This window comes from Hipposideros armiger, unplaced genomic scaffold, assembly GCF_001890085.2.
Source record: "Hipposideros armiger isolate ML-2016 unplaced genomic scaffold, ASM189008v1 scaffold_0, whole genome shotgun sequence".
Classification (NCBI taxonomy): Eukaryota; Metazoa; Chordata; class Mammalia; order Chiroptera; family Hipposideridae; genus Hipposideros; species Hipposideros armiger.
This window is the reverse complement of record NW_017731350.1, coordinates 1,734,656-1,758,970: the sequence shown is the minus strand read 5'-3', so window position 1 is coordinate 1,758,970 and position 24,315 is coordinate 1,734,656. Positions and strand designations below refer to the sequence as shown.

At 44.2% G+C, this 24,315-nt stretch overlaps 1 protein-coding gene across 1 annotated transcript in view; it reads right to left on the bottom strand.

The window, feature by feature from the left end:
* Nucleotides 1-24,315, bottom strand: part of RBKS (ribokinase) — an 80,446-nt gene that overhangs the window by 7,596 nt on the left and 48,535 nt on the right. The window lies entirely within an intron of this gene.

Below are 24,315 nucleotides of genomic sequence, written 5' to 3'. Positions count from 1 at the left end.
GTACTACATGTGACTTTCCTTTGTGTCACTGAAAATGGAGGTTGGGTTGCCACAGCCCAGAGTTACTTGACAGTCTCACTGTTGAATCTGTTTGTATCACAAGGCTCTCAAGTGCCAATAAATTTCTCGGCTGTTGATTCACATTTTCAGTATAACTATTTTTATAGATAGGTATAATTTTTTTTAATGGAAAGTGCTTTAAAAGTGGAAGCTGTATTGTATCACTGTGATTTTCCTGTAAGGAAAGTACTTTCCAATCAATCATTCTTAGAGTAATGGAATCGTTCTCATTGATACCACACGATGGTTTTAACCTTTTACTGAAAATTATTTTTGTGCCAAAGGGGTGATGGCATAATAGCAAAGCTTCCACAGAAATACCCATGTGGCCACTATTCATTGTCTTCTCACAATGATTTCCTCTTAAGGAAGAGCTGCTCTTACAGAATGGATGTGGCATTCACAATCCCTGCTCTCCTCAGGGCCTTCCCACTCTTAGGTTCTGAGACATTGTGGTCTGTGGTGCCAGGGAAGGCAGTGAGAGCATCAGTGAAGTGACAGGACAGCAAAATATGTCCTGTGGAGTGCCCGAGCTCTCTAGTGGGGTGAGTGGTGGAGGGGTCCAGGCACATGCAGGGCTGGTGGGTAGGAAAGACATGAGCAGTCAGTAAGAGGACCCCAAGGGGAGAGTGCGAGAGGTGGGCACCCCTAAGGACAGCACCCACTGCTGGGGTGTGGGGTTGGGGTGGGCAGCCTCTGCCACTTGGACCTGAGGCAGTGTTGCCCTTGGAGGTTGGTTGCTCGTTTCCTGTCTCCCTTTCAGCCCATCCTCCCTGTCCTTCCCACTGCGCCTCGCCCACCCGGAGCCCTTGACAGTGACAATGGGCCTGCCCCCTCATCGAATTGACCAGCTCACGTTCCAGTCTCTGCTATCTGATGAGAGATAGAAGCACAGTGATAAGCCTCGTGGAGCTGGCAGTAAATGCTTGAAATGCTGGCAGTAAAGTGGCTGAAGGTGCCTCCCCAGCAGAGCACACCTACCTGTTAATCCAAGTCCGAGTGGTCTGCACTAGCTCTTTTGTCTGAGGTTCTGCTCAGGGTCAGGCCTACTGCTGGGTGCTATGCATGTTACCGCCTTTATGTCCCAATAATCCTATGGAGGCGGGTGTCCTTGGGCTGCAGTGAATGGTTATGCAAGGTGGCACTACACAAGCGTACCCAGGTGAGGGGTGAGTGGGTCCGCAGGCCATGCTCAGCTCACTAAGCTGTGTGCCTCTTCAGAGGGGCACCTTCCTCCAATTTGCACTGAGTGCCACAGAGACTGGCAGCAACCCTGGGGGATCACTAGGATTCAAGGAGGTTAAGTAACTTGCCCAAGGTGAAAAATAAAGGTGGTAAATGGCAGTCAAGAGTTGTACCAAGGACATCTGTGGAAATCCAGCACCAGAGCAGGTGGAGAAGCTATTTTGGGAGAGAGAGATTGGGCTTTTGGCTACTGCTCAAGTCTTCCTATTTCCCCAGTGGAAAGGCTTGTTTTCTATAGCGATGAAGAGAGGCAGGGATGAGAGCATGAAGACCATGAGTCTCTAATGGTGTCCCTCTGTACGGGGTCCTGTTTTCCTCTGTGCGCTTAGGGCAGGATTAGAGGAGAGAATGTAAACTATAGTTGCCCTGGGTGGTGGTGGGGGGAAAGTGGAGGTGCAAATGAAGCAAAAGTTTTGGGAAAGAATACTTCAGATGAACAACCAGAGAGTCCAACCTGGGTAAGGATGGAAGAGAGGTCAGGAGGGGGTCAAGAGGTCAGAAGAAAGTCGAGGGAGCCAAGGAATGCGAGAACAAGTGTAGGAGAAGAGGTGAGAGAGCTGGTTGTAGTCAGAGAGTAGGATGTGAGGTTGATTCCCATAGAACTGAAACAGTGCCAGGTATTAACCATTTCCTGGGAGTCGTCATGGGAGTGGGAGGCTGGGGTGGAAGAGTCATTGGAGATGAGGGCATCTAGGAACTATGAGACTTGGTGGTGGTTCATCCTCGTGGAACCGAAGTCATCCGACATTATGGCCGCAGTGGGGTTGGAGAGAAAAATGGTGACGCAGATAAACAGAGAATGATCAGAAAAGGAGGTCCAGGCTTTATAACTGAATTGCTTAAGTCTCAAAGATGCGGGAATCTCTTCAGGAGGGTGGAAGAGGGATGGCTGGAAGCATTGGGATCAGGAGCAGCTTTCACCTGGGGAGTTAAGGATGTAAAAAGAGTTTACTTATGAGGAATAGGACAGCCAGAGGGCTTGCATGGAAGGTTTAGGAGGGAGAAAAGTACGGAGCAATAAAAGGGACTCTTCTAGGTCCATGTGTCGCTTTAACCCTCCTTCTTTGTCTCTATCACAGGTCCGTCTTCCTAATCTGGTTCCATAGATTATTGGTATTCTCTTGGGTTCTGCCCTTGACCCATTGCCCTTCTCATTCCCCATAATTTCTTGGGTGTCTCAACTACTTTGCAGTTATAGTTTCAACTGCTATAAATTTGATGAGTCCTAAGTCAATATTTTTAGCCCAGACTCTTATCTATCTTCAGATTGAGTCTGCTCGACCAGCACCATGTCTCTTGCAGGCAGCTCTAACTCAGCATGCCTGACTTGAACATGGGCCTCTTCTTATCTTTTCAGTTTGTGGCACCTCCACATTGAGAACCTGGGGCTCTTCTGGATAGCTCCCTGCCATATACCTCATCAAACACCAGTTGCCAACATTAAATGCTAAATGCTTCTCAAACATGTCCTCTCATCTCCATCCGTACTCCCGCTACCCTACTTGTTCCCATCACCTCTAGAGGACCACATTAACTTCCTAACTAGTCTCCCTGCCTTCAGTCTGGCCCCTTCCAATCCATCCTCTGTACTGCTATACATCTAGCCACCTCAATTCCATGCCCAAAGCCCTTTGAATGTTTCTCATCTTTCTTAGGATAAAATTTTAGCTCCTTACCATGGTACATGAGGCTCCCTAGCCCACTTTCCTAGTTTCATCTTTACTTCCTGTTCATGTATGGAACCTTAGGTCTTCATTCATGGAGATATCTTGGCTTCAACTCTTTTTTTTTTTAAGATTTTAATTGGGGAGTTGGGGAAGGGGAGCAGCGTTGGGGAATCGGGGAAGGGGAACAGACAAGTTGCTGTCCTTTTGTTCTTCAGTCTAGTTGTGGGGAACGTTGCTTCACTGGCCCATGTTGGTATTATCATTGTGCTCTTCCTGGGTGAGGCAGATCGGTCGCTGGCCTCTGGACGGCCACTCAGAGCGGCTATTGGCAGCTCATGCCGATTGCCAGCCACTCACGCTGACTGCCGGCCACTCACGGTAGCTTATGGCAGCCCACTGCAGCAGGGGCTGCAGCCTACGCCGTCGCCAGCGACTCACAGCAGCCCAGCTCCAGATTGAGCTGTTGTTCACCATCTTAGCTGTAGAGGGCGCAGTGTCACTGGCCCTCATGTGGGATCCGAACCAGGGCCTTGCTGCTCAGAGCTGGCGTCCCAAGCCAGCTCTTAACCAACATGCCACTCGGCCGGCCCTTGGCTTCAGCTCTTCCCTAGACTAACTCCTACTCATCTTCTAAGACTGAACTCAGGTGATCACTAAGTCTGCACGTATTTGCTGACTGGCACCATATGCAAAGCCCATGAGCCTGGGTTAGGAACCCTGCTAGATGCCCCTGCCCTCCTCCTTGGCCTTCATTGCGTCCATACCCTCAGACGAGTGCAATGCCAGGCTCCCCACTGAAATGGGTGCTGAGTGAATCAAGGCCTGTCAGGAGGATGGGTGATCAGGCAAGGCGCACACACTATCCCAAGAACGTCCTGTAGGAAGGATGACAATGAGACAGACTTGTGAAAGTCCTAGATTGCCAAATTCTAGTAGATAGAAAAGTGGATGAGCTGGAAGGTATTAAGTGTGGTTGGGGAAAAAAACAACAAAAACCCCATGTGATGAAAATCCCCAAGGTAAGAACTTGTCAGGCGGCTACCACAGATCTCAGACAATCTTGCAAGAATGATGTCAGCATGAAGCTTCATTTGTTAGGAATCTGTACCCACACTATCCGGGTGACTCATTACCCAAACTGCTGAGGGACCCTAACAGTTAAAGCCCTTGCATTCCTCCTCGATGTCTTAACACATTCCATCTGACAAGTAGATACCACTTTCCTTTCTTTTCAAAACCTCTCCCTACACAAAACTATTCAAAGCCTCCACTGTGGACCTGAATTCTTCAGCCAGGCTTGTGGTTTGAGAGGCCAGGGAAAAGGCAAATGGGATGAAACATGACTAAATCCCAAGTCAGTTTCTTCACAAAAAAAGATATTGCAAGGAGCTCAGGAAAGGGGGAGAGAACGTAAACCCGCCAGGGTCCCCGCTGCCGTCCACTCCATGCGGTCAGGGCTGCACCAACTGCTGAGGCTGCTCACCCTCAGGCCAGCATGGCAGCAAGTCCTGCTTTGCTCTTGCTTCCAAGTTCTAAGAATGCAGTGTCTGCCTTGTTCCTGTTTGCAGGAGGTCAAGGCATGAATATCTGGTTGGGACTTGGAAAAGAAAAGTCATTCTTTGTCCTTAAAGGGCTAATCAAGGACTGGCAGGGGACTTGGTGTCCTGACCCTTGGGAAGCAGCCCAGAGGGCAGACAAACAAACCTGGTGTTAAATCCTGCCTTCCGCCCTTTTGTTAGCTGTGTCACCTTCTAAGAATGGTAAATTCATTATCTTTACACCTACAGTAAAGTCTATGACCTAGGTCAGAAGGGGCCAGACAGGGGTTCAAAGGAACAAAGAGGGCAACAAAGAGGGTCATGATCCTGTGGCTCCTAGGGCAAGAGTTTATGCTGTGACTGGCTTTATGTTCTCAGCTCAGAGTAGAAGGATGAGGGCACCCAGGAATGCAAGGCAGAAGAGGCAGGAGCCAGTGTCCTCTAGCTCTTGATTACAAGGGAGGCCAGGCTGCAGAGACTTCTAGCAGTGGCCATCTTTATGTGCTGGGGTCTCTGAAACCCATTTCTCTGCGCGGAGAGGACAGATACTTGACCATATCTTTAAAGAGGCTGTGAGTAGGAGATTAAAGAAATGTAAAGTAAAGAGTTATAAAGGTCCCTCTTGTCAAGGCAACCCTGGTGAATCTGGAAAATCTCACGCTTTCATTTGGGGCGAAGGAACAGAGGGAGAACAATGAAGGAGGCTTCTGGGAGAGGCTCAGAGCTGGGAAGGGCTGGAGGGCAGCAAGGGAAAAGGGTAACCGCTGGCAGGGAAAGCTGTGTGCCTCCACCATGCAGGCTGCTCGGATGGAGGACCCCGTTTTCCATCACAGCAAGCCAGCCGCTGGGCAGAGGGCTGCTGCCCAGGAAGGGGAGGTGGTGGCAGAGCCTGGAGTACGCCAGGCAGGCTGAGCAGATGGTGCGGGGACAATGTGATTGTGGGGGACATTTCTCTCGTTGTGCTGGGTGGAATCTGAAGTCAGGGCCTCTTGTGGTTAGCGATGGACGTTAGGCCCCCTGATCCACTTTCTCGGTGTGACTGACCTCACTCGCTCAAGTGTGAGCAGAAAGAGAAAGGCCCTGGCTGACCCTTCATTCCATCCAGGGCATGTCTTCTCAGCTGGAGCAGTACCTCCCCATGGGGGGTACTCATTCTTGGGCGTGGGGGAAAAGGGGTTGTGGTGAAAAAAAAATCTTAGATGCAATGATTTGTGGTTCTCCAAAGGGCCGTAGTGCACAAACAGAGATGATAGATAGATAGATAGATAGATAGATAGAGATAGATAGATAGATAGATAGATAGATAGATAGATAGAAAACAATGAAAGAAAGAATATCTGTAGTAGTAGTTTCATGGGAGAAGAGGGCGATTAGGGAAAAAAGTCTGAAAAGGCTTGTTGGGGTGGGTGGGTGGTGACGCACAAAAGGTTGAGAAGCAATGAAGCCTCTTGTCCCAGAGAACTGCCAGTGGCCCAGTCAGGTCGCCCCGGGCATTAAGAAGCCCTAACCAGCAACCTCTGAACGGTAAGGCACACTGGGCAGGCGTCGGTAGCTCCTTGCTTTGTTTCCACTGAGCCAGAAGTTCCCACATCTCCCAGCCAGTTCCTCCCCTTTTTATCTCCGTGTCCAGTCTCCATGGCCACCAGTGTGCTGTGGGCAAGCCCACGCCCTGGAGTGAGAAGATTAGAACTAGTGTGGCCTGGCCTATCTCCTTCCCGAGGCAGGGACGTGCAAAGGTTCTCTCCTAGGCAGACAAGACTGAGTCTCAGGTCTGTCTGACGAGCATATCATGAGATACAATGCTGCTCACACAAGAGGAGAGCCCGTTGCACAGCTCGGATCGGCTATCTTCTCTTATCAGCGCATATTTATGTCATAAGGATGAGATCACACCCTTTCCCAGCCTCAACCTACCAGCCTTCCCTAAAATAGATCAGCTTAGGAACATCATGATGGACACTGAAGATCCAGTTTTCTTATCATTATTGTGTAAGGGCTGCTGGTTTTTATTCTAAGTAAATCTGTAGGGAACGCGATAAATCATTATGTTATAAATGGACACGACTTTGGCTTCTGTTAGCCACCTTAATTTATTACATTTAAATTTCAATTATTAGGCTGAGATAGTCTGCTTTTAAAATAGTCTGTGATTAAAAGAAAGAGCAAGTATTTTCTGTTTTAATATATTTCAAATGACCACTATTTCATATTAATTAAGTAGGAAACTGCAGTGAAGTTGTGATGTGCTTTTTATTTCTCTCTTTTAAGTAGGCACAGTGTCTCCCTTGGTGCTACAGTTTATTAGCTATTTGAGTAAAAAAAAAAAACAGCTTTATTGAGATATAATTCACATACCATATAACCTGCCTGTTTAAAGTATACAATTCAGTGTTCTTTAGTCCATTCGCAGGGTTGAGCAACCGTCACCACAGCCTAATTTTAGAAATTTTTGTCCCCCTAAAAGAAACTTCGTACCCATGAACAGTTACTCCTCATTACTCCCTACCACCCCAGGCCTGGGAACCAGTAATCTACGTTCTGTCTCTCTGGACTTGTTAAAGAGGTACACATTTTTGCACAAAATCATCTGCTATTCTAATTCCATAATTAACCGATAGCTTATTATTCCATGATTAACTGGTAATTTAATCATAATTAACCTATTCGGTTCCTGCCTAATCTCTTGATTTTAGCTGGCACTTCGTGTGAAAAGTGAAGCGATGTTGTCTTGTGGGAATTGTGTGTTACTAAAACTGCATGCCCATGAGCACTAAGGCAGCGGCTCTAGCTTCCCTCCTGCCCAGATATTTTCAGTAAGTACTCTATAAAGGTTTCAAGTTAAGTCATAAACGTACCAAGGAGCTTGCTGTGTAAGAATTCCTATGGTGAAGTTGTTTGTAAGGGCTAACCCCTGAGGCAAAATCCACCCACTTTCTTTTCAAGCACAGACACGTTTACTGGTCTGGTTTGTAAACCTTGATTTCTGTAGATTTGGTTTGCTTGAGGGACTTTCTATTTGGTCCTCTTTGCAATGATTCATGTAGGTCAGTGGACACTTAGCATCCTTCTTGTAGGTCAGGACTCCCTCACACAGGGATGACATGGCTGAAATGGACAGCTGGTGTGTGACAAGTCCTGGGTATGAGAGCCTCAGCGTCCACATACATATAGGTCTTTAACGACCATCACAAAGCTCTTCATAAAAAACAGCATGTCTGAAAATGGATATATTTTTATAGCCCTTTTTCAGGCAGTGGTTTTCCTGTCTTAACACCAGATAAATTAGTGGGCTGAAATGGCAGAATCTGAGACACATCCACCAAAGTGATGAATCAGTCATTATAGTGACAAAAAGGTGGAACTCCTAGGGAGATGATAAATACAGGCCTTCTCTCAACTCTCTGCCCTGATGTAATGCTTGGACTACCCACATCCAGCCTGCAGAGTGACATGACTTTCACTTTTTCACAGTACTTTCTGGTTTACAGAGCATGTTTGTAGGTGTGCTTCCCTTTGCATCTCATTACAATCCCGTGAAATAGGTAGAGTGGGTCTTTCATTTTCCAGGTGAGAAATCAAGTGGAAGAATGTGCTCAAGGTCAAATGGCTAGCTGGTAGCACTGGGCCCCCCAGTTGAAGGCCAGTTCCCATTAAAGCAGTGCTCTAGAGAGGCCATAGCTGTACTCCAACTTTATTCACAGATTTGGAAACTTCTTATTTGGAATACCTTTAAAACCTGGAGCACACCTTTGACTACCCTCACCGAAGGCAATACTTCATCTTCTAAGTCTGTGGTTCTTAAACTAGACTGTGCTTCAGAATTGCCTGGAGGGCTGGTGAAGTTGATCGCTGGGCTCCACTCCTAAAGTTTCTGATCCCTTAAATCTGGGGTGGGGCCTGGGATTTGTGTTTCTCAGGCGTTCCCAGGTGATTGCTGGTCCAGGGCCACACTTTGAGAACCACTATCCTAAGGAATTTATTTCTGGAAAGAATGAATCTTTTAAAATCAAGTCCAGTGATTAAGGTGGCGGATCAAACTAGGGAATTCCACCATTGGTCAAAAACAATGGGTGACTATAAAGAACAACACTAGCTCTGAAGGAAATTTTAATAAAGAGGCCCCTGGAAGGTTCTGAACAATGGCAGTTTGGACTAAATATGAAGGCTCCCAGTGTAACCACTGCAAAGGGGAGGGTCGTCTTGGACGTGTGCTAATGAATTCCTCTCGTCAGTGTGTAGGAACACCTTGCACAGCGGTACATGTGGGAGATGTTCTCCATCAGCCTTTTACTTTCCAGCTTTCGAAAGAGAAAAGAAGCCATGGAGGTGACACCCACATTAGAGAGAATCCGCATTAAGGAAGAAAGAATAGCTATTGACAGCAGCCGGACTCGTCAGACTGGTGTAACAGGGGTCCTTTCTATGCTGCAAATATGATGGGTGTGGAAGAGGAAGATGAGGGGAAAGCTGACTCTTCCTGCCCTGACTTTTCTGGAAAAGGTGAAAAGGTCTAATTTTGGATGCCAAAGAGAAACACAGAACATTTTTATGGGGAAAAGAATGCCAGCAGCAAAGAAAAATGAACTACATTAAGTACTTAAGCTGGGAGTCAATCCTTTGTGTCACAGCAGGGAAAAAAAGGGGTGGAGGACTGCCTAAATATTGGTTCTAATTTTATTTTCAATTCTACATTACATTAAACTCTCCTTGTACTCCTCTTTAATTTAAAGCAACTGCTGACACAAATTGGTGTGCCTTCTCTTCTTTGACATCAGTATTTCTCTTGAATTATGCATTTCCATCTGGAATGAGGTTTATAGGGCTAAAGCCTTCTTTTATTTAGATGGATGAAAACAGACAGGGATCAATGTGGGGGTTGAATACAAAAACAGTGGGGGGAGCAATATATGTTCAGGGCAGCATTTCACTGCCCCCAAAAGACTAAGTGGACTACAATGACACTGGTCTTAGAATTTTCAACATATTGATTGAAATTCAACTACTTGAGAACAGGAGTGGGAATTTGGGATAAGGTGAAGCTCCTTGTTTTGTGCATTGCTTGAGTTTAGAAAAGAGGAGAATTTTATGCTTCAGTTATAATAATTTAATGTGAAAAATGTTCTCAAATCAATTTGGCCACACGAAAGCAGCTAGATCATAACATCTTTGGCTGAAGCTGGCTGTGCCCAGCAGCCAGGTCATGAAGTCGCTTCGTCCTCAATCTAGCCCCAGTTTGACCAGTGGTAGGCCATCCTGAAGAACATGTAAGGGTCTGTTGTCCACCTGGGGTTTGGTCGGCCCTGCTCTGACAACGTGGGAGTGGGTGGGCTGTGAGGCCAGGAGCCCAGTGGGCTGCCTGAGCCCTTCTTCAGGTTCAGGGGCAGAGCCGATACGTGCTCAGCAGGCACCACTCTGTCACAACCTTCACTGCTCTTCTGTGTGGCTGGCCACAGAGAATGGCCCGTGGAGACTGAAAACTGGTTCCAAACCCCATTCTAGCCAAAATGTCTGTGGTGGATTCATTTATTCTATAATTTAAAGAATTCCATTATTAATGAAAGAAAAGTAGAATCCTAAATATGAGCTAAAACTGGAATAAAAAAGGCCCATTCTTCAGGCAATATTAATGGAAGCTTTGTATATAAATAACTTTATATATTGGTGAATAAAACGGCACTTAAAACTAAAATGTCTGTTAGTGATTCACTGGGTTCTGAAGACTGGCCTTCTGTGGTCAGCGACCTTTTTTCTTGGTGACTCCACTGTTCTCGACAGAAAACAGTTAATCCAATATGATTTAGTATCTCACAAAAGACTCTACTAAAACATTTTCTGCCAAATGTTCATCTTTGAACAGCTGCTTTTTTATTTCGGTGAGAGGTACTTGAAATAAAATCATTGTTCTCTGTGCAAAATTGCATGCTACATAATATAGAACGACCAGATTATTAAACAGCAAAGGCATTTGATAATATTAGCACCAACCACAGGTTCCACTTCTGCTGATACACAAAATTTTGAGTAATTAGTCATTGCACAATATCATATTTATATCCTTTTTTGCTTGAGCTGTTAGGCCACAAAATCAGCAGGCAGTTGCTGTTATAAAAGGGCTCTCTGGGTTATTTATAATGTTTCTGCTTCCTTCCAGTTTGCTGCTTCACTCTTGGGTCTTGGGCCAGGTCTACACTGTGAAAATGAAGGAAGGAACTAAGCAACTGTTCTGTGAATCTAACTGCTGAAAGCTGGCGTGGAAGAGTCACAACAAACTGTGTATGCCTTGGCTAGAATACCTGGGATTTTTCTCCACGCAACTCAAGATGCATTACCCACCGGTGCATTTGTCACTTCATTAGGGGGAGAGTGTGTAGCTATGTGAAGGCAGGAGTGAGCCAGGGTCTAAGGCACAGGTGAGACCTGAACTTGCATTATTTTGCAGAAGCGTTTCCTTCAAATGTTACCTACTTTAAGTGAAGGACACATTTCGGCTTCAAATGCTTCTCTGTTGTATGGATGAGTGATTCCCCAAAATGGGGATGGTCGGCAGCCAGGCACGCCCCATGGGAGGGCACGTAGGAATCACCTGAGCACCACTGCATTTTATTTTTTGTACATTTCTTCCTGTGCCATCTGCAGCATCACTGATGATATGACTGTTTCTACTTGGAGTAGGTCTTAGCCCTTAGGTGAGTCAGGGCTCAAAAAAATGCCAAGGACCACTGAGACTGGTAGAATGGGCTATTGGTTTTGCCCATGAAATAAGCATGTTACTCAGTCCTCCCACCCTTTTTAAAGGAAATGATCTATGTCCTCTGACTTGTTAAGAGTGCCTAAACCTGTGTCTCAACATCCCAGGCTGCCATCATCTCTCACCAGGTCGATGCCACCGTCTTTGGATGGTTCTGCCTGCCTCCAGTGTCGTAATCTCCAATCTATTCACACCACTGCCGTGTTCATCTTTTTATAAAGTACATATCTGATCAAATCTACCCCACGCTTCAGCTCTTCAGTGGCTCCCCACTGCCCTCAGGAGAAAGTACAAATTCCCAGTTGTGGCAAATAAAGCCCTCACAACCCATTCCTCTTATGGCTTTTCCACTCTTCCTTGTACTCGAAGCTCTTTCCAAACAGAATGATCTGAAAAGGCACAAACATGGGATGACATGCTCTCTTGACTCCGGGCTGTTTCATGAGCGGCTGTGTCTGCCTGGGTTACTGTTCACCAGCTGGCTTATCCTTCATCTCACCTCTTTCCCTTGCCCTCTCAGCGCAGGTTCCTTGGGCACCTCAGGCCAGGTGGGCCCCTCACTGACTCCCACAGCGTCTCAGGTGCATCCCCGTCACGGCACTTCTCCTTCTGACTGTGTGGGTTACATGCGGTTCTACACTTCAGGTCACTGTGCCCGGGACTGTGTTATCACACCAGTGTGTCCCTCTCACACCAGTGCATTCCTGCTGCTGGACATGCAGAAAATTCAAACAACCTGCTGAGTAAATGAGTACACAGTGGGGTGCTCCTCCTCACCCCATTTTGCCACAGTTTACCACAGGGGTCTTAAAGGACTGTTTTCAGCTCTAGAGGCCACTTCTGTTTCATCAACCATGGAACTACCAAGATGCTCCAAGAAGAAGGTGACAGACAGCCTACCCTGACTGTGAATAAGCCCTGTTTTAGTCTTCTCTCTCTAGCAGTTTTAAAAGCCACGAAGAATAGCCCACACCGAGTGGACACATCATTTGAGAAGTCAGCAGGTAAACATAGAAGCCCCTCTAGGTCCTGGCATCTGAGGCTGTAACTCAGGGGCATCCCACCTCTGTCCACTTGGAGAACTCGCTGCTCTCTACAGCTCTTTATGGCTTGAGAAAAGAGAGAAGAGAACGGGAACCCAATTAATTAAAAAAAAAAAAAGACACAAAGAGTAGAAAAGAGAAGGTCCACCATATATCTAATAGGGGTTCCAGAAGAAGAGGCTCGAGAAAATAGGGGAGAGGCAATAATAAAGAGGTTAAGGTTTTCAGAATTGATGAAAAACACAAATAGAGATTCAGGAAGAACAGAGAGTCACAAGCAGTATAAATAAGAATAAATTCAGATCTGGATTCATTGTAGTAAAACTGCAGAGTGGCAAAGACCAAGAGAAATTCTTACAAAATAATCATACCCTTCCGTTCAAACGTGTTCCTAAAAGCTAAGTTGTGATGTAGGCTGAGTCTCCAAAGCATTAAGCACCTTGGGCAAAAAGGTCATCCTGTGTTTGTAATGTTTTATTCTTTAAAAGTATCTGAAGCAAAAGGTTAAGAATTAACAAAGCTAGGTGGTGGCTCTATGGGTGTTCATATTATTCCTTATACTTTCCAGTATAATTGAAATATTTCATAATTTATAAAATGGAAGGAAGGAAGGAAGGAAGGAAGGAAGGAAGGAAGGAAGGAAGGAAGGAAGGAACGAACTTCGATCGGCCTTGAGACTACTGAGCAAAGTAGTAAATGTAAGTATTTGATGCAAATTATATTCACTTACAAAGTAATCTACACAGTTAGATTCCCGCAAGACTAAGTAGAGGAAAACGACGTTCCTAACGGGACAGGATAGTTATGGGGAAGTCATTTTCTAGAAAATGTAAGATCTTTCTTTTCTCAGTTTTGGTTTGTTTTGACCAAGGAAGGAAAGGGTTATAAAACTTTCAGCTTTTAGAGAATCTTTTCAGGGGAGATGCAATTCACCTAGTCTCTGGACTCCCTCTATCCCCAAATCACATAGCTTTTTCAGGGATTGTACTGTAGTATAGAGCATTCCTAAAGTTTTTAAAGAAATGGAAATAGGAAGAGGAAAGTGAGAGCAACTAGTCGCCTCTTTAAACTCTGTCCCATAGTAATACATTTTGCATGCATGTGCACACACAAGGCATGCGTGCCACTAACAGTTTAGTCACGGAGAGCACATCAACATAGATAACATACAAAGTATACGCATCACTAACCTACAGCACACACATATGCTCACACAAAGGGCAGACAGATGTTCAGCAAGCTATGAGCCACACCTGTGTTTTCATTTCCTTGTCCACCTCTATCAGCAGCTGTGGGCACTGAGGGTAGCAGGCATGGTTCCAACTCACTAGGCTCTATAGTCTGGTTCCAGATGGTTTTCTCACCTCCTAATTTCAGGTCTACCCAGGAAATATTGCTACAAAATGGAAACCACTTAGAAGGCCTCCAGTATAGGCCTGGCAGCCCTCCCGAGAACACTAGTGTATCATTCGAGGTAAACGGCCAGGAGCGGACTGCTGGCTCATGGCCACGGTATCACACTGATGTCTGGGACACTTAAGGAGTTGGGAGAAGTGGGGCTTCCGTGTGGGAAGCTAAGAGGAAGTCTTAACTGTAGATGGGCGAGCAAGCTGCCACAACCTTATACCATCCCTTCTTACTGGGAGAGGGACTATTTCCTGTCCCTTCCAGTGGGTACTGTCTAGGTCCACAGAACACACTAAATCTACATTTAGATTATGCTGTCTTGACTTTTGCTAAGGTTTAAAAAGTCCTTTTTTCTCTACGCCCTACCTCTACCTCCACGCCCCTCTACGACCATTGCTCGTTAGTCTCTGGCCATGCTGGAGTTCCAAAGCAGAGCCAGGGACCCCAGGCTCCCCTCGGGAGTCCCCAGGATGTACGGCCCCAGGCACATGGACCTGCATGCTCAGCTCTGGCTGTGGGACCCTGCTTTAGGAAAATGGAAAAACAGCCTCGTCCTTGGCCCTGTTTCAGTTCCTCAAAGTGAAGATGACATTTCTGGTAAGCAGTTACAATTAGATTTTTAAGAGTCCTGGGTTTTCAACGGATCACATGCAGGATTAAGAAAGATAATTTAAAATATTTAATTCTGCCTGATTAGCTAGTAAATGAGGTGATCTGCTGATGTGGAAGTAATGTAATAGAGCTAATTTGCTCCCCGGGGCATGACAGATGTCTTGGGCCTTGTCAGTCAGTCTCTTTAGCCATTACCTTGTCCTCTGTCCTCTCTTTATAGTCAGAGAACTTCTTTTGTTGTCTTCATCTTCTAGCAGCCAGAGTTAGCAGAGTTTGCACAGATATGTCCATTTATTGACATCACTCCTAAGGTTAAGATGGCTATTGCAGAGCCTCATTGGGGTTTACTTACTCTTATGATTCCAATTTCAGAGATGTTCTTTATCCTCTGAAACTTAATGTTTTTGGTTTGGCCTTTCTATAAATGCAGGTGAAACAATCAAAAGACATTTTTTAAAATGGGAAACGGGGTAATTATTTTGTTTTCGAGTCATTAAAAGAGAGCATTTGTATCTGAGATTTATTCTTTCCCTGGGCCTATGCCATGTAGAATTTAAGGAATGTAAGGAACCCTGTAGATCCTCTAGTCCCCTGAGAACACTGGGGCTCAGTGAGGCCAAGTGACTGTCACACACACATTTCCCAGAAAGAACTAGAACTATTTCGTTATTTCAGGAGGGCCTGATACCAAGCATTGTGCTAAGCATTGGGGTTGCGTCAAAAGAACTCTGGGCTGGGCTTTGAGGATGGGTAGGAGTCTGCTATGCAGGGAAGGAGGAGGGTTTTCTTTTGTTAAACTGGAGAGATAGTCTGGTTAGCAGGTCAGGCCTCTATTTAAAGAAGTTTAAAGAAAAGATGATTTGGTTGTAGTCTCTAAGAGGGATGCACTGCTTCTCTAGGTTTGGTCGTTCAATGACAAGAATGAACGAGCATGATCTGTGTCAGAACCTGTGATATCTGGTTCCTGTCACACTGCTCTCCATGCCCCTCAGCTCCTTGCCCTGCATAGGAAGATGCTGGAGTTGAATGGAGGTGGGACCTGGGTTTCCCTTCAGCAATGTGCAAACCCAAGGTCATACCCACTCTGTGTAATGGTGAGTGATGCAAGCTCCTGGTACATGTGACCCGGTACCCCTAAATGATCCAGGTGAAGTGAACAATCAGACACATAGAGACCTACTAATGAGAAATACCACATACCGAGTGTTTACTTATGCCAGGCACTGTTGTTAGGGCTAGTCAGGGGTTATTGCATATAAGTGAGGCCGCGCTGTACTGCACAAAGCAAGCAGTGTCTTTGCAAGATCTGGCAGCTTTTGAAGATCTAGAGAAACGGAGCAATTATAGAAGCCTGCATGATGACAAGTGACAAGGAAAGTTAGTGCTGGAATGCCACATAGGAGAGATTGAAGGCTACACCAACTGCTGCCAAATCAAGAGGCAGAATGGTGTGGTGGAGAGTACATGGGTGTTAGAGCTGGGCAGACAGACAGACCTGGAATTAGTTCCTGGCTCTGCCAGCTTCCCAGCTGTATGACTCTAGGCAGGTACTTTATTTTTGGGAGCACTGTTTCCTCTTCTTCAAATGGGCATTACCCCATCTTGCAGGGTTGTTCTGAACACGTAAGATGATGCATAGAGTCCAGCACAGTGCCTGGCACAGAATAGTGGCCTGCTTTTCATTATTAGCCCAAGAACCCTCATTCCTGAGCATCTGTAAGAATCAGGAATTTCAGAGGTTGAAGGTGCCTCGGAGAGCACCCATTCCAGACACATTGTGTTTGGATGCACAACCTGAGTCCCGAACCTACTGAGTCATTTGCCCACAGCAGTCTGCTAGTTAATGGCTACATCAGGACGAGCGCTCCCGACATCACCTGCCCTTACCCACGGGGATCGATGATTACAGGTTAACCATTGGCAAAAGTCTTGGATAGTTCACCAAAGAGGCGATTTAGGCCGATTGTGTTTGGTGCACATCAGGTTACTGTCTCCTCACAGAACAGATAATTTTTCAGTGTTCACTTTAGATTTCTTCTGAAGCATGTTCATTTGCTTTCTTTCATGTGTTAGTCTGCTCGGGCCACCATAACCAATCAACACTGACTGGGTGGCTTAAACAACAGAAAGTTATTCCTCACAGTTCTGGAGGCTAGAAGTCCAAGCTCAAGGTGCTGGCAAGGTACATGTCATTCTGAGGCCCCTTCTCCTGGCCTGTGGGTGGCCACCATCTTGCTGTGTGCTCGCATGACCTCTTTGAGGGTGCACACAGAGAACGCTAGCCCTGTGTTGTCTCTTAGAAGGACATTAATCCTATGGGATCCGTCCTTATGACCTCATTTAACCTTAATTACCTCCTTAGAGGCTCTAATATCCAAGCACAGTCACAATGGGGGAGGGCTTCAGCAGATGAATTTTGGAGGGGACACACCATTCAGCCCAAAGGATTGTGTTACATATGCTCCTCCATCCCTCATGAGCCGGTCCATTCAGGCCTATTTCAAAGAGGAGGCCCATGAACAATAAATAGTATGTGAACTATTGGTACCTAAGCATGAGGCACCACCTATGGCCTGGCCCCTTTTACAACACCTCCAGGTCATCGGTTAATAAAGACCAAGAAATGGGGCTAAAGCCAAAGTCTGGATCATTCAATACATTATTAACAGTGAGAACAGAGGTCAAAGATTTCAACTGAGGTACATACGCAGACCCATTCTGAAAGAAAACTTGAACATGAGTAAAGTTTCTCTGAAGATCTGCCATGCATTTGAGTGATGAACAGAAACAGTGCAGCTTTGACATTTATTCTGATATTTCCAAGGGAAACTGTATCAAATAACATATTTTTGAGCAAAATTGTTTTTTTAGAAAGAATAAGAAAAAAAACCTGTCAAAAGCATGTAGTGAAATATACAGACTTAAGGAGGCCTAAGTGCCCTAGATCTGAAGGTAATATAGATCTGTTTTTTTGGCATCAGGAAACTCCATTCAGAAGTCATCTGAAGTCAAAGGGTACTCAGCCCAGTTATAAAGAGGTCCTGGAATGCTTGGGAGGTTCTTTACGAGACCAAGTGCGAACAGTGGCCATTCACTGGCTCCTCTGTAAGGATAATGCCCCTATACCCTTTGAGAAATGATATCACCGATCTTATTTGCTAGATGTGGCTCCAAATAGTTTTTTCCTATGTCTCAAAGTCATATTTACTCCAGATTTCAAAGTAATACATGAAAAATACAGGGTTGTGGAAAAACACAAACAGTTCAGAAGAATACGGAGTAGGATGTAGAAGTCTGCCTTTATAACACCTTCACCCCATCCTATTCTCCTTCCATGAGTAATGACAGTAACAGTTTGGGGTTTTACCCCCAGATTTTAAAATATGCTTTTGTTTCTAAATAGCGAGTTATTTTAAAATGGCACCATACTATTATAATTGGACTTATTCCTATTGATGATCATGTAGATCTGTCTGATTAATTTTTGGTTATTACAAACAAAGCTGGAATAAACATCCTTGTACAAATACTTATATACAGGAGCATTTCTGTAGGATAGACACTTAGAAGGAGATTTACTGGGTCAGAGGGAGAGCGTATTTTAAAAATTGGTACTGTCTAATTGCCCTCTGAAAACACTATGAATTTACACACCCACCAGAATTATATGAGAACCTGTGTTTCCCAATTTACTTGGACTTTGACATTACCAATCTTTATGTTTTGCTGACCTGATGGGCAATAAAGGGGATCTCACTGTTATTTTGATTTGCATGTTCCTGATTTCACATGAGGTTGAACACTGCCTTATTTCTTTATTTTTTGCATTTGTTCTTCAGTGAATTGCCTATTTACATTATTCTAGAGAAATGTTTGATATTTTTTGAGTTGTAGAGGCTTCCCATAATTACACATATTAATCTCTGCTGTTGCAAATAGTCAAACTTTCTGTTAATAGATGTTCTGTTAATAGATATTCATGCATCAATGTACATGGGAAAAAATGTGGAAAGATTTACACTAGAAGGATAACAGTGGTTACATCTAAGTGGTAGGATCATGGGTATTTGACTTTCTTTGTTATACCTTGCTATGTTGTCTACTTTTCCCCCTGGAACACTAAGCATGTGGTATTTTATGAGTAGAAAGAAAAAAAAAATACCCGTAGAGTTATTAGTTGGGTAAAGTGATGAAATCTCTCAAGGCAATTCTATAAGAGGATTTCCCAAGGTACTTTGAGTAGTGGCGGTATCAATAGATACTTAATATTCCTAAGGTCAAAATTTGAAGGGAACAACAGTTACTTCTTGGATAATAAATTGATATGACAGTCTAAGTTAGCCTGATTATTTTATAGCTATCTTTTTGGCACCCAAGATTATATCACTCTTTACTCACAATATTTTACTGTTCCAACCCTTTTTCAAATATTGGCAATCAACAGTGAGGGGCACTCAAACATCTTGGCTATACCAGAAGGTTTTGGGCAGAAATGTACCTCAGAAACGGTACTAATTACCAACAAATGCAAAGCATGTATGTGTTGATCAGAAAAAAGGAGGTGGGCGGAAGACAGAGTGCTGTGCTGGGGAAGCACAGTTGAAGACGACGAACACTGGCAGTGCCTGTGTAAGGACTGGTGGGTATGCAGTTCTCTCAGGGAAACGGTGGCTACGTGGGAAACAGCGCCTCAGCCTGCAGAGTTGAAAAACACCTCTTAAGAGCACCTAAATGCATTGGTTCTAATTACATCTGGCAATATTCATTTGGCTTTCCACTGGCCAGGGGTTGGGGGTGGGGAGAGGGTTTAGGTTGCAGGAGAGGTCACACCAAGGTGGCAATAATGGCCTTTCAGATGCTGGGTTTTCCAAGACTGAACTGTCATTCTGGATGGCGCCTCAGAGGTGACGTAATGGGAGCCTATCCTTGAAAGCAGCCTGGATGGCTGCAGGGCAGACTCCAGAATGAGGGAAATACAAGGAGAGGTTAATTTGGAAAGCTGTGGGTAACATCCCACCTCCACGAGTGCTTCCATGCAAACTTTAACAGAAACTATCTCCACTTCCTACCGGGGCAATCGCTAGTCTAAAGCTGATTTTCAAGCCCTGAGTTGTCCCTTGGGTGCATCCATGCGGCTGGGCTGATGCTGCCTAGTGCCGTACCAGCAACTGTGACTACTACATGACTCAAACATAATGGCTAGAAAGAAAGGGAAATAAAGAATAGTAAGAGAATCCCCCATGCCCCTGGCTTTTGATTATCCTCAGCTTACTCATATACCCTGAATGATGATGATTTATTATCAAGTGAGCGATTCTTGAGAAGACAGATTTAGTCTATGGGTTGAATTCTTGCAATTAGAGTATCAGTGCCGATTCTAGGACACAACCACTTATGTGTAGAAAAGCAATTTATATATAATTTTAGAACTTACAGGCCAAGGATAATTAGTGTTACAACCTATTCTATCACACTAGCACAATAATCTGAAGATATTACCATGCTTACACATGTGTAACTCCTGACAACGAACTGATTTTTCAGTGCAGTCGTGAGCACAAGGACGCAAAGGCCCTACCCTGCAGGTTGGAAGGACTGCAGTGAGGACACGAGTGCCGTGTCATTTTGAGGCTGAGATTCAGACAACAGAGAGAGATGGGAAAAGAGTCACATCTGTCATGTCTTCCAAACTGAGCTGAGGACATCTGCAGCTATTGCCACCATCTCACTCTAGTACAACGGGAAAACGGATGCAAAAATAGAAGTGACACATCCAACTATTAACACTGAGGCAAAACGGAATATGGCAGTACGCAGAAGCACTGACGCAGAATGGGAAACGGCTCCTGCTAGGGCAGGCTGTCTGTCTCAGGGAGACAGTGTGCCAACTAAAGACGTTTCCACACCGTCCGTGCCATTCCTGATTTACGTGTTGAATTTTTTCCAGCCTGATTGAGGTATGTCGACAAATTAAAATTATACATATTTAGGATTCAGAACATGACTTTTTAAAAGGTGTACATAGTAAGGGATTAGGAGGAGGAGAAAAGCGAGGTTATAAACCAGCTGAGAGCAAGCAATACCCTCCTGCCAGAAAAGGAGCCCATTTGTTCAGAAGAAAATGCCTCCCTCAGAGTTCCTCACCTCACCATGGGAATTGTCTCTTTTTTATTAGACTTCTGAAGAGGCCGAACAGTTGTGTGCAGAACAGGCGAGAATTTTAATAATGAGAGGACAAAGATAGCATAAAAAAGCTGAGAGATATTCTCCACCCAGAAAATAACTACCCTTGTTTCTTGTGTCACCTCCGCTCCACTGGGGGGACGTTGAGAGGCCTTTCAGTAGATTCAGTAGAGCAATTAAATGGGAGATTCTTTATCACAAGAGTATCCATTCATCAGTGAAGTACCTAGATGGATCTTTTTGTTGTTTTTTGACTTTTGTTTTCTAAATTGAGATACCATTCACAAACCATAAAATTTACCCTTTCAAAGTATACATTTCAGTGGTTTTCAGTATATCCACAAGATTGTGTAACCATCACCATTCCAGGACATTTTCATCACCCCAAAGAGGAACCCTGTACCCATCAGCAGTCCCTCCCACTCTCCCCTCTTCGCAGGGATTGGCAACTGTCACTCTACTTTGTTTCTGTAGATTTACCTACTCTGGATAGCCCACATTAAATGGAAGCATATAATATGTGGCCTTTTATGTCTGGCTTCTTTCATGTGGTATAATGTTTTGGATGTCCATCCACGCCATAGCATGTATCAGTCAGTATTCCTTTTTCTGGCTGAATAATATTCTATCATGTGTATTAAGGGGGTTCAGAACAGGCCTCCCCAAGATGTGCTACTTTTGGGAATTATTTTGAGCTGAAGGCAGTTGAGACCTTGTGGGCTCACTTGAAACTTTGACCTCTCCCTTAAAGAATTTAAACTTGGGGCCTTACCCATAATAAGAGTTATTATTTTATGAGCTATCTATAGGGCAGGGCAAAACTTCTAATTACTGCACATCTGAGAAGCCCCCAGGCGCCTTACCTCATTCTTAGCTCAGGATGTCACATGTACCTCATTTTAACTCTCTGTCTTGGAACCTCTCATGTATGTGGGGTTCCCATACATACGTATAGAATTAAATTTGGTTATTTTCTCTCGTTACCCTTCTCATGTCAATTTAATTATTAGACTAGCTGGAAGAACCTAGAAAGGCAGAGGAAACTTTCTTCCACCCCCATAGTATACACCACAATTTGTTTATCCATTCACCTGTTGGTAAAAATTTGGGTTGTTTCTAATTTGGGGCTATTATGAATAATGCTGCTGTGAACATTCTTGTGTAAGTTTTCGTGTGGACATACGTTTTCATTTCTCTGGGTATATACCTAGAAGTAGAATTGCTGGGTCATATTGTAACTAACTCTAAATATAACTTTTTGAAGCATTTCCCAACTGCTTTCCAAAGTGGCGACACCATTTTACATTCCTACCAGCGTTGTTTGAGGGTTCCAATTTCTCCACATACTAGTCAGCAGTTGTTATTATCTATTTTTGATTAGAGCCATCCTAGTGGGTGTCAAGTGGCATCTCATTATGTTTGGTCATTTAACAAAAATCAGAGCCATCCATACACACAGTTTAAAAAGACAAGGCTTAACGTGTAAATGCCCCATCTCTCTCCACAACCATTTCCATGAGGCAAATACTTTAAATTCTTTTAGCGGTTTCTTCTGGTATTTATCTTCTATTTCTGGTAATATGCTTATATTGCTATTTTTAAAAATCAGTTTTAGATATTATCTCTTGAATTCCGACTATGGAAGATGAGCATTTAGTTCTCTTATCTTCCTCCATGTGCACACAAATACACACTCACTTTATCCTTCCATCTTCACAATATGACTATAATCTCCATTTTTGGTTAAATCAATAATTGGCACTTATATTGTTATGACTATGAATTCATAGCCATGTGGTGTACTAAGAATATATCTACTTAATCATACTTTTTCCCCTTAGACTCCAGATGACCTAGAGGAAAAAATTGCCTCATTTTTTTTGTTTTTTTTCATTGCCTCAGTTTTTTACATATTCATTATTACTTTATCCTCAAATTCTGCAAGAAAACTAAAAATCTCCTGGCATATTCGACGACTTCTTTCTTTTTCCTTTTCTGTTTGTTTTTGGGAGCCATTCCTCCCAGAGCCCTCCACTCTCCTGCTCTCATCTGACCTGACTGGTTGTGGGCATAGCTGAGCTGAGTAGCTGTGACACAGCACGTGTGCACATGGCCTGTGAAGCCTAGAACTTGACTCTCTGGCCCTTTATAGAAAACACTTGCCGATCCTGATCCAGTGCCCTGATCTTCCTGACCCCACTCTCCATCTCCTGCCTCCAAGCAGTAAGTAAGCTGCTCCTTACATTGTTATGTCTATAAATTCATAGCCACGTGGTGTACTAAGATTATATTTACTGAATCATGCCTTTCCCCCTTAGACTGTCTCTGTGTTTCACCTTTCCTGAAACTTAAAAATTAACTGCAAGTGCTCAGAACCCACATGAAAGGGCACAAAAGAAAGCGAGGACTTCCTTGGTGCACACTGCTGTATCTAAGATTCTCAAAGCTGTCATCCGTCACAGCCTATGAAATCCAATCCTCCAACATGAAATCCCTCTGAGGATTATTACTACTGATTCAAACTTGAACATTGCCCAGGCTAGTTTCTTCATCGTTTAGTCCCATGCCCAAGTGGTGCATACCCACACGAAAGTTCCGTGGTGGGCATGGGTTGTTTTAGTCTGGCCAGTATCGACTTCCCATCCTCTGATAAGAGTTCTTTGATTTTTATTTGACATCAGGGATGGGGACATGATGTGGGGTGCCGTGTGGGCAGGGAGCTGCCAGGGACCACACAACAAGGCAAGCAGAGCTGACAGTGAGTGTGTCCCAATGACGCTGTTTAGCATCTGCATTCTGCCGCACTTTTGAACTTACTATTTTGTGCACCAAGTACCTTTCTCTGTGTAAGCCTGTTTGAGTTGTACTTCTGCTGCTTACGAGCAACAGGGGTCGTGACTGACACAGACACCGAAAGCCAGGCTCAGCCACTTTTGGGCACCCATATAGGTCTGACATCTTCATGAGAACCCTTCATTTCATTTTTAGCAAGAGAAGAATAAACCCTTCTGCTTTAGTTCAGGATGCGGAATAGTTTTGGTCTAATGCAGGATCAATTTCAGAGCTAATAAGAAACCTCTCAAATCCAGGTTACTGTCCATCTTGACAAAACAGAAAAAAAAACTAATGGTTTTGGAAATGATTAGCTATGAAGAGAATAACAACACCAAGTACAATATATCAAATGCCCGATAAAGCACATTTTGAAAGCCAATCATGATGTAATTTCATGTTATAAAAGCATGCCTTGCATTTATCTATTTTTCAAAGCATATTTGTATCCCAAACTTCATCAGATCCCCTGAGGCTTCTTTTTTGATAAATGGCCCACATTTTAAAGTCTTTTCTAAGCATAAAAACCAAAACATATTTTATAAGTAATTATATAGCACGATCTTATAAATAAAATTCCTAAAATTTTTATTCTTCCTCAACTTTAGTTTCGTGTCCCTGACATGTGCTACTTTTCTAGTCAGCTCTTCTGAATTCTAGGCCACAAACAGATCATTTTTATTTCCCCAGCTTTAGAGGAGCCCTGAGCCTTTTTTCTAACTTGTTTCCTTTTCATCCCTGCTGTGTAGCTGCCGTGACTTGTCCACTTAACCTGCTTGTCCTTAACACAGCGCCTTACGCACGGAGCGTCTGTTGAGTCCATAGGCCTAGTTTTGAACCCCCAGCTCTGTTCCTTCCAAGCGTTGTGACCCTGAGCAAGTTTCTAAGTCTGTAAAATCAGGATAATACTAGCACGTACCTCACATGATTGTTGTAAAGATTAAATGAGATGTATACGAAAGAGACACAGTAAGCATGGA